Here is a 10432-nt window from a genome sequence, read left to right on the forward strand (position 1 = left end):
CACATCCCTCTTTCTTGTGAGGGGGGAATATAAAATCCTTATATAAATAAATTATGCCAACAAATGATTTCTATTGCCCATTCATGTTGTTCAGTACTACTCTGTTTAACTCCCTGGGCTGTTTAAACTTAATTTACACCAGGTACCACCCACTCACTCACTACGCACACACATATGTAAAAGAACTTCTAAATCCTGATTTCCTTTTAAACTTATTTACAAGTTTAACAATTGAACATTAGGCAAGTACTTTGCAATATCCCCTTAATTCCCCAACTTTAATTATATAATTGAACAACTTTCCCACACCCCTACAAAACTAATTTTTCCAAGGAAACATTAAACATTACCATCTTAATGAAATTCTTAATGAAATGGTCCACTCTGAATGCAAATTAGGGGTAGATTATCCACATTTGCTTGGCATATTGTGACACAGAAGGACAAATGGTCTCTTTTTTTGTTGTCAGTCACTAGGAGTGACAGTTCTCTCCTCCTCCTCCTCACCTCTTTTTGCTTACAGCTCCTTAGATGACAAGAGAAGAAGGGACATTATCCCCTTACCCAGGAATAAGACATGCGACAACTGTTATGGAATAAAACATGGGGCACACTTTATTAGATATCCAAAATTATCCTCAATGTAGATGGAAAAAAGGAAGGGTCCTGCTGTAGTGTGGAATCAGGTTCTGCAGGGGTCTCAATGGACCCCTAACAAAACTATGGGTAAGTCCTGAGCCCAAGAGTTTGCAGTCATGAGGCCAACCCTACCTTCAGGCACTTCTTTTTTAATTTTTCCCTGCACAATATGTTCCATACCCCTTACTGACTGTCAGTTGTTTGCAAAAAAATGCCTTACCCTCACCCACCGCCGGTATTCTAAAACCGAACTGAAAACCTTCTATTAAATACTGTGCATCTGCTGGTCTCGGGTATTCCGCTAACCAGTCCTCCAATACCTCCAATCGAATTGGGCTGGGGCCCTTTGCTAGGGGGACCGCCACCCCTGGGCAGCTTTTTGGGAGTGGGGTGCTGGCCCCCACAGACTGGGGTGCTGGCCCCCACAGACTGAACACTCATGCGGAAACGACATCCTTTCCATGAGCACGTGCTCTTAACATCGCAGTCCCAACAGAGCAAGTGGAGTTGAACCACTTGCCCCATGCCCACACAGGAACTCAAATTCAGGCCTGATTTCTGAATAAGGTGACCACTATCAAACCTCTCTCCGGGATTGGGCCTGGCAAGTGTCATAACCTACAACCACAGGCCTGGCAGCAGCTCATCCCACGGAAGATTTGGATGAATCGTGTTCCGCATACGGAATGGTTCATCATAGGTCAACCAGGCCTGTCCCACAAAGTCCAAATACGCCCTATAGATGAAGTCCAGATACTGGAACAAAGCCTGAGCTCTCCAAGGGTGAGCTCACACAATCACTCGCGCATAGATCAGAAAGGCCACTAACCAATTAGCCCAGGTCCTGTCTGTCCCGCACCTTCTACGTCTCTCCTTCTCCCACACATTGTCCTTGTCAATGTCCTTCTTATCCACTTTTCTATTAAGTAACTCAAAAAGGTCTACATAATATCCTTTCAAAACCTTTTCCTTCATTGCTGGAGTGAGATGGTCACCCAAAGGCATAGTGTGGGCCCCAAAAAGCAAGGCCTTCAGGGGAATGGTATTATATCCCGTATTAGGGACAGATGGGTATGGTCAGACACCTACGCATGGTGTTGAACTTAAATATATTGGCAAGGGGGCTGACGAATACGGAGATGCCTAATTACATACTGGAATACTGGTACTAGGCCACTGTGTACCCATGACCCCGGCTCCTAATGTGCCATGTGGTGTGTGCGATGGTGTACTGAAATCACCATTGTGTGGCTACAGCCAGGCTGTGAAAGGAGTGTCTGTGTTGGGTGCAGTCTCTAACTCACATGCTACATCTGACGTAGTCAGGTCGACATTCTCTACTCAAATGGCTGTTTCCCCTTCATCCTGCCAGTTCTGCCTCTGAGTTACTGGCCATCCCTCTTGCAATGGGGCCCAGCCTTGCTCTTTCTCCTTGCTCTCACACTGTGGTGTAGTTGCCAAAGACTCGGCCACCTTTCTAGACTGACGTACAGCCTCGCAATCCTCTTCTAAAGCAGAGAATCAAGATAGTAAATCCTCAGCAAGATCCTTGAGTTTAGCCTTCCCGTAGCTCCTAGATTCCCTGGCTGAACGACGTCTTTGTGGTGCAGTAACTGGCAAAGCCTGACTAGTTGCCCTTTTGGCTTCCAGTGCCGTGATTTTTTCTTGCAACTGCTGCCATATGGGCCATGCCTCTTCATCTGAAGATGTTTGAGGAGGGTAAAGTTGGGGAGTCACGCACTTCCTTGCCAGCTGTTTCCCTTTTTTATTCCCCTGCCCCTTTTTAGAAGCCATCTCTAGGTAGCTGGGCCCTGCAGTCCCTTTCAATCTACTCTTTACTATGTATCACCTACTAGCAGCTATGACTGTAGTAAATGTACCTTTCTTTAGGAATAACAAATTTATTTTTTAAAAATTTTTAATTGTGTGTGTGTGTACATGTGCACACATGCGTGTGTGCATGTGTAGCCCTCTGTTGGGCACTCCTTCAATTTATTGCCTGAGCAGAACTGAGTTGATGCTTTGCTACAATCTTAAGTACTGCTACAATTCTATGCACAAATTAATTAACTCTTGCAATGCTAGATTACTGCCTAAGCAGTATGAATTGATAATAAACCATGATTCCCTTATGTTAATATGAAATTGTTAGACTTATTAATTAAAACCTAATCCAGCCTACACCTAAATTGAAGCAAACGGACAATGTATATTAGTCCTATCTCATTATCCTAACCACTTAATTTATACTTTCAAATGAATTAATTACTATCAAATACCTGCAGTTTATTTAACCAACTAAATTAATGGTCAATAGAGGAAATATTTATTTGTTTGTTTATTTGTTTGTTTGTTTGTTTATTAAATTCAATAAACGCCCCCCACTCCAGAGAGGAGAGGGTGGGGGTAGGGATGGATGTGTTGGATGGGAGCACACCTGCCCTAACCTGCTGGAGTTTGCTTGTTCTCTCTCTCTTTTTTAAAAAAAATTAATCACTGAGCATTCCCTTCTGAAATCCTCTTTAAAACTTTGACTTAATTAATTTGTATAATAAGATAATTGGCCGATTAAGTACAGCCGAAGTTGAATGCAAACTATTGGGGGGGGGGGTTTCCAATGCAAACTCCCCATCCCAAATGGCGACTGCAACGAAATGGCAACTGCAATAGCATCACACAGCAAGAATTGCCCAATCAAAACACTCCGTCCTTCCTTTATGAATGCCAAGAAGAAAGAGGCTGAAGGTAGGAGGAGCTCTTATTTAAATATGCTCCCCTCAGTACTCTCAAGCTGCTCTTGCTACACTAGCTTGTCTCATGTTATCCTGGGAATGGGAAAATAGTGGCCCGTGCTGCCAAAGAGCTCACCAGTGGACTGAACAATGGGATAGATGAAAAGAGAGGGAAATAAAATTTTGGTTGACCAACAGCTAATAAAAATAGAAATGATACATCCAGAAAAGCAGATGATGCTAATCTTTTTAGACACAGAGAAAGCCTTCGATAATGTCAACTGGGAATTTATGTTGCTACAACTAAAGAAAATGGGAGTGGAAGGAAAATTTCTACAAATAATCAAAACAATATACTCTAAACAGGAAGCCAGGATCAAGGTCAATGGGAATTTAACGGAGACCATATTGATTGAACAAGGCACAAGACAGGGTTGTCCGCTATCCCCTCTTTTATTTATACTAACTTTGGAAATCCTAAATAGGCAGATAAGAGCTAATGAGAGAGTTAAAGGACTAAAAATCAGAGGTGAAGAATTCAAGGTACAAGCCTATGCAGATGATCTGGTGATAATACTTGAAAATCCTCATGGAAACCTAGAGGAAGTATTGAGATTATGGACAAGTGACAGGTTTTAAAATTAATTATCAAAAAACAAAAGTTATGATTAGAAACATAAAGAAGTCGGAAAACTGGTGAGGGAAACTAATTTTGAAGTAGTACAAAAAAATCTAATATTTAGGAGTCATCATCACCAAAAAACCTAGCAACTTGATGAAAGAGAACTATCTTAGAATACAGACGGAAATTCAGAAAAACCTGGAAGAATGGAGTAAGCTACAATTGTCACTGATGGGAAGAATTGCAATGATAAAAATTATGATTTTGCCTAAACTTTTATTCCTCTTTCAAAATCTACCAATATTACTACATTTCAAATACTTTAAAGACTTGGATCGCCTGACAACAAAATTTGTTTGGAAGACTAAGAAACAAAGAATAAAACTTAAGCTATTACAGGATTTGAAAGAAAGGGGGGGTGCAGGACTACCGAATTGGTTATTATATTATAAGGTGTGCGCTATGATATGGATAACAGAATGGATAACTCTTGTAAACCAAAGATTATTGAAATTGGAGGGGCATGTCTTAAGTATGGGTTGGCATGCATATGTGTGGTATGGAAAATATAAGGAACAATCACACTTTATGGAACATATTGTAAAGAAAGCATTGGGTCTAGTGTGGCATAAATTTCAAACACAAACCTACAAGAAAATTACAATATGGGTAGCTCCTATAGAAGCTTTTACGTTGAAAGTGTTGAATTAGAAAGGAATGTTACTAACATATAAAGAATTAATAGAGAGCAAAATATAAAAAATAAGCAAGAATTAGAGGAACTAGGAGTGGCGACAGACTAGTGATCATTGAATAAACTAGAATCAAGATATAAAAAAGATAAAAATATGGGCTTCTTTGAGGGTGAAGTCCAAGTGGATAAACTGTGGATTTACACTGATGAGAAAATAATAAAGAAAATGTATACATACTTATTGGAATATGATCTGGAGGGTGAGAGGATAAAGGAGATGATGATAAAATGGGCAAGTAATTTTGGATATAATATTGATACTGATCATTGGACAATGATGTGGAAAGATTCTTATAAAATGATTAAGCCGGTAAACTTAAGAGAAAATATCCTCAAAATGTTTTACAGATGGCACTGTACCCCTGTAAAGCTGGCAAAAATGTCAGGGTAGCAGCAATATTTGTTGGAAATGTAAAAAAAAAGTATGAACTTATTATCATATGTGGTGGACATGTGAAAAAGCCAAGAGTTATTGGTTACAGCTGTGGGAAATAATAAAAGGTGTCACTCAACAGAAATTAAATTTCAAACCTGAAATAGCACTACTAAATATTACGTATGTCAACAATTACTGATAAGAAAATCAAATATTGTTTGATGTATATATTTATAACAGCTAGCTTACTCTGGGCCCAAAAATGGAAAAGTGAAGACATACCTACGATGGAGGAGTTCCTGAAGAAGCTGTTGGATATTATAGAACTTGACACACTTTCAGAAGCTCTACGAGAACAACCAAGGGACTATGCAAAACAAAGTTGGAACTTAATATATGTTTGGGCCCAGGGACAGAACAAAGTTTAGGGCAAAATGATTTATGTGTTTTTTTTTTCTTTATTTCCTTCAATGCTCTCTGGAAACTTGGGAAAATTGGGACTTAATGATGTCTGAATCTCTGTCCTCAAAAGGTGGAGGGGGGATTTTTTCTCTCTCTCTCTTTTTCTCATCTCTTTTTCAATTTTTCAATCTTATATTGTATATTTGTTTGTAGTTGGTAGATGTATATGTTCAAATTAAATATTTTTAAAAAATATATAAAAAAATAAAAACAGAAATGACTGTCGCTTGAAATCCACTCTTTCCCCTGAATTTCACACTTTCATTGGCTTTCATTGCTCTAAGGTTTTGCCATCTCTGTAGGCTGTCCTGTATCTTCCAGATGGCAAGTCATTAGAAACTCAAATCCATCCATGCTTTAGAGTTATGATTCTAGTAGACATTTGTAACTGAGCAATCACAAAGCCATGCTTGCTAGCAATTGACCAAAAATAAAACAGAGCAAGTTAGTCTGCAAATGCTGGAAATGTGAAAAGCTCCTGCAGCGACCACCAGACAATGTCAGCAGTAAAGGAATACTTTCTTCTAATGAGAGGTTATCTGCAACACATCATTTGGCCCAGAGTTGCTCCTGCAAATACAGCTCAAAGTCCGAACTGATTGAAAGAAAGAGGGAGGGAGGGAGAAGACAGAGAGAGGACCTGTCCAAATTGCAGAATTTGGATCAGTCTAGTTTGTGCTTCAAAGTTTTTTATCTTTAGTGCAACCTGTTTTTTCTTTCACTTGAGTGATTTGTCCCCCTTTGATTAATGACACTCCCCCCCTTCTTCCCCATCTTGTCCCATAGCTGTCATTCAGTGGGACATGGCGACTTTCCTTTCTGTTAAATAAAGTGACATGGCAGAACAGCAATGCATCTACCTAGCATGGTACAAATAATACCACCAATGTATCTCATGTATCTAGAATGGTATACATTACAGGGTTGTCATCTCAGATAACACAAGCCACAGCTTTATTTTGGTGCAAATTATCCACCCACATGGGATATAGAATGAGATAATTAGGAGTGTTTGAAATTGTGCAAAAAAAAAAAAGCACAACAACCTATAGATGCCGTAATTTAATTTGAACCAAACAGCACCCAAAGTGATCCAAATAGATGGTTGTAGTAGGTTTTTCAGGCTGTCTGACCGTGTTCTTGAGGTTTTTTCTTCCTAATGTTGCACCAGTCTCTGTGGGCGGCATCTTCAGAGGACAGGAGTCAGAACTCTGTCTGTGCTCTGATGAACATAGTAGGTGTGCTCTTTTGCGCTGGAATGTTTCTGGGTCTGTCTGACCGTTTCCTCCCCATAGAGGCATTCAATGTATTCTCGAAGGAGTTCTGACTTCTGCCCTCTGAAGATGCCGGTCACAGAGACTGGTGAAACGTTAGGAAGAAAAGCCTCAAGAACACGGCCAGACAGCCCAAAAAACCTACAACAACCATCGGATCCTGGCCATGAAAATCTTTGAGAATATATTGATCCAAATAGCTTGGAGAGCATTCTAACCTAGCACAGTGCTACCTGCTCCCAGGTTAAAAATATTGGTGTGGTGAAATTGGCTCACCCCACATGATCTCTCACTACAGGATTGATTGATTGATTGATTGATTGATTGATTGATTGATTGATTGATTGATTGATTGATTGATTGATTGATTGATTGATTGATTGATTGATTGATTGATTGGAAAAAAGTATATAACCAAAACTGTGCTGTTCAGATCTATGCAATTCAATGAAGAAGTGTACAGTGGTGCCTTGACTTACAAACGCCTTAACCTACAAGTATTTTGATTTACGAACAGCTCCATTCACATAATTTTGCTTTGACTTGTGAACGGAGTGTTGACTTACAAACACAAAAAAGCAGGAGGAAACGACAGGAAATTCAAATAACTAACTGTAGGTAGTGACGAAGCTGCTTCTTTGTAGCTCTTTCACCCGGCAGTTACAGAGTGAGCGATCCGAGGATGCTGCCTACTAAGGTAAGGTGCTGCTTTATACTTTTTAAAAACTGTTCTGGGTATTTTTGCACCATGGTTTTCAACTGGGGGGTTATGTTTCTGTGCTGTGATGGGTCTTTGGGGGGTTTGTTTGTTGGTTGGTTCCCCACCCCATTTCCAATGGGGGGGTAGTTGCTTTTTGGAGTGTTTTTTCCCATTTCTGATTGGTCTTGGGAGGTTTGTTTGCTTTTTGGGTTTTCCCTCCCATTTTCTATGTGTTTTGCATGCTTCCCTTGCTTTCTTGCTTCATTCTCTTTGCATTTCTGATCTGCTCGGTTTGTTTTCTGTGCTTTTGCAATGGTTCTTGCATGCTTCCTTTGCAAATCAGAAATTATTTTGCAAAGGTCTGTGCTGGCTTGGTTTAAAATGTGTTGGTGTAAAATGTGTGGGTTTAAAATATGTGGGTTTAGTATGTATTTTGGACTCTAAACTCTCTCCCTCCCCCATTGTCTTCTCTTTCTCTGTCTCCCTCCTTTCCTGCCCTTTTTAAAATTAAGTCATCTTAGGTTTTAAAATAAATTCTTCCCCCTAGTGGTAGAGGACAGATTAACCAGTTTTGCATTAGTTCCTATGGGAACTAATAGTACTTTGACTTACAAACTGTGCCTTGACATAAGAACAAAAAACAGCCGGAACGAATTAATCAGGTTTCAATGCATTCCTATGGGAAATGCTGGTTTGACTTATGAATGTTTTGACTTACGAACACCATTCCGGAATGGATTAAGTTTGTAAGTCAAGGCACCACTATATCCTGTTCATGTTTGTGAAAGGATCTGAACTTGCCCCTCTGATGGAGCTGGAAAAAGTTATAGAACTGTAGTCCAGACTACAACTTTTCCCAGATTCACCAGTCCACAGGCATTTAAAGGTTCTTGTGCTAGTGATACTGTGGTTATGCCAATGTACAACTATATAATATACAATGGAGGAACCTTGCAGTGTAAGTCTAGTTGGGATAGTTCTTCATGCCTTGTGGCAGCCATAATTACTGTGAATGTTCCCTGCAGAAAAGACATGTGGATGATCTTTGCATGTCTTTCACAACCTATTTGAATAGATCTCGGAAGCTCTGATGGGGCCAGGACTCCTAGCTGCAAATGAATGGATATTTAAAGATACAGCCATATTACACAATGCATTATATTTTTACTGCAGGAAAAAAAAACACCACTGTTATGCCGGTGTACCCACAGCAATCATGACTGCAGCCTACGGTGAGGAACTATAGCTTAAGTGACTCCTCAGTTGTTCAGCAGGAAATGGACCTTGAATTCGCCTCTCCAAATAAGCAACCCCGAAGTCATTTAAATTTTTTTTAACATTCCCTGTTGGATACACACACAGAGAGACATTAAAACTGTTGGAGGTGAAAGATCCAGGAGGCTCCTCAGTGACTGGTTTGTTTTTAATCAGCATTCCAGCTTCAAGAAAGTTGCCTTCCAGTCCCAGCACTCCCTGGTGCAGCCTCCCTGTAGGCATGTTTACTGTGAGCCCATCAGTTATAAATCCCCACACACACTTCCCATCTTTGCACGGATCGTTCCCAAGGTAAAGAAATTCTGCCATGAACCCTGCAAGGCAAAACAATGTCTTACATTGAGTTCATGCCTTCTAGCTTTTGTGTTTGATGGAAACTTTAAAGAGGCCTAGGAAATATCTTTCATTTCAAATCCAGTCACAAATGCCTGCTTCTCAACGAGGTCACCTTGGAGTTTTGTTAGCTTCTAAAGAACTGCCCTTAAAGAGGCCTTCTCTTCTGCAGCACACCACCAGAGCCCTTTCAAATGCACTGCTTCAATGGATACCAGTGGGGAAATTTTTCTTCTTCTATCAAAGACTGTTTACCCTAAGATGTTTTGGGAACCTCTCTGTTCTATGTTACCCTCTAAGAGAGCTCTTTGCTATCCCTCGTCTGTGTTGTGTGCCTTTCCAGCTGGCACTGATACCAACAACGCCAACTGGAGAGCTGAAAATTTACTTTTTGGGACTATGGTGCACTCCACCACTTGCCACCCAGGGCTGGAGACAATGGAGATGGTTTTCGCAGGCCTAACTTCCAGAGACTTGAGATTTCTGTTGTAGTGCAAAAATATTGTATCAGAAGCAGACAGTTCCAACACAGGATCCGCTTATGACTGTCTTTGTTTATTCCCAGACTCAGTTCCTGGAGTCTTTCCCACTAACCTGAAATTCGGTAACTCTACCAGGACTGGCTCAGTTCAAAGTCCCCAGTTCAAGTCTAACTGGGACTTTGGATTTTGAGCGCTTCATGCCTCTTAAGAATGGTTTGTGCCACTGGGTAGCTGTCACACTGACAATTTCCCAAAGCTCCCCTGACCTCTCCATGCACCTCCAGCACCTCTTCTGCATTGGGGTTGAGCTGCAGATTGTTGTCTCCAATGGCACTGGGTGCTGAAATGTGGTTGGCAAAGAATCAGCTTAAGGTCCCTCCCTCAGCCTGTCCCTTAAGGGAGACAAATCTTGACAAGTATGCCAGTCCAAATGTATTTGATAAGAGTGTAATCAGAGAACCCTTCCCCTTGCAAGGCCTCCTCCGTGTTCTTCTACCATGTTTACTCAGGTGCCCTGGTCCTTGGAGCCAGTAGGGTCTGTTCCCAACCTCTCACCTCCAGCTCTCTTCAACTCATCCACATCACTAAACCCCTCCTGTTCCCCACCTTTTAATTTTATCCCTGACTCCTAGGTGCAGAGACCCACCCCCGCTTCCTTATCCAGGTGGTTCTCATTACCTGGCTTTTCCCACAACCTAGTCCAAAAAATTAATTTCTGCAACCCTTGATCCTGACCAGTGACACCAACTTCTGCAGTCATGTATGGACCATTATTTCTGTTGT

This window comes from Pogona vitticeps, chromosome 2 (assembly GCF_051106095.1).
Source record: "Pogona vitticeps strain Pit_001003342236 chromosome 2, PviZW2.1, whole genome shotgun sequence".
In the NCBI taxonomy this organism is placed as follows: domain Eukaryota; kingdom Metazoa; phylum Chordata; class Lepidosauria; order Squamata; family Agamidae; genus Pogona; species Pogona vitticeps.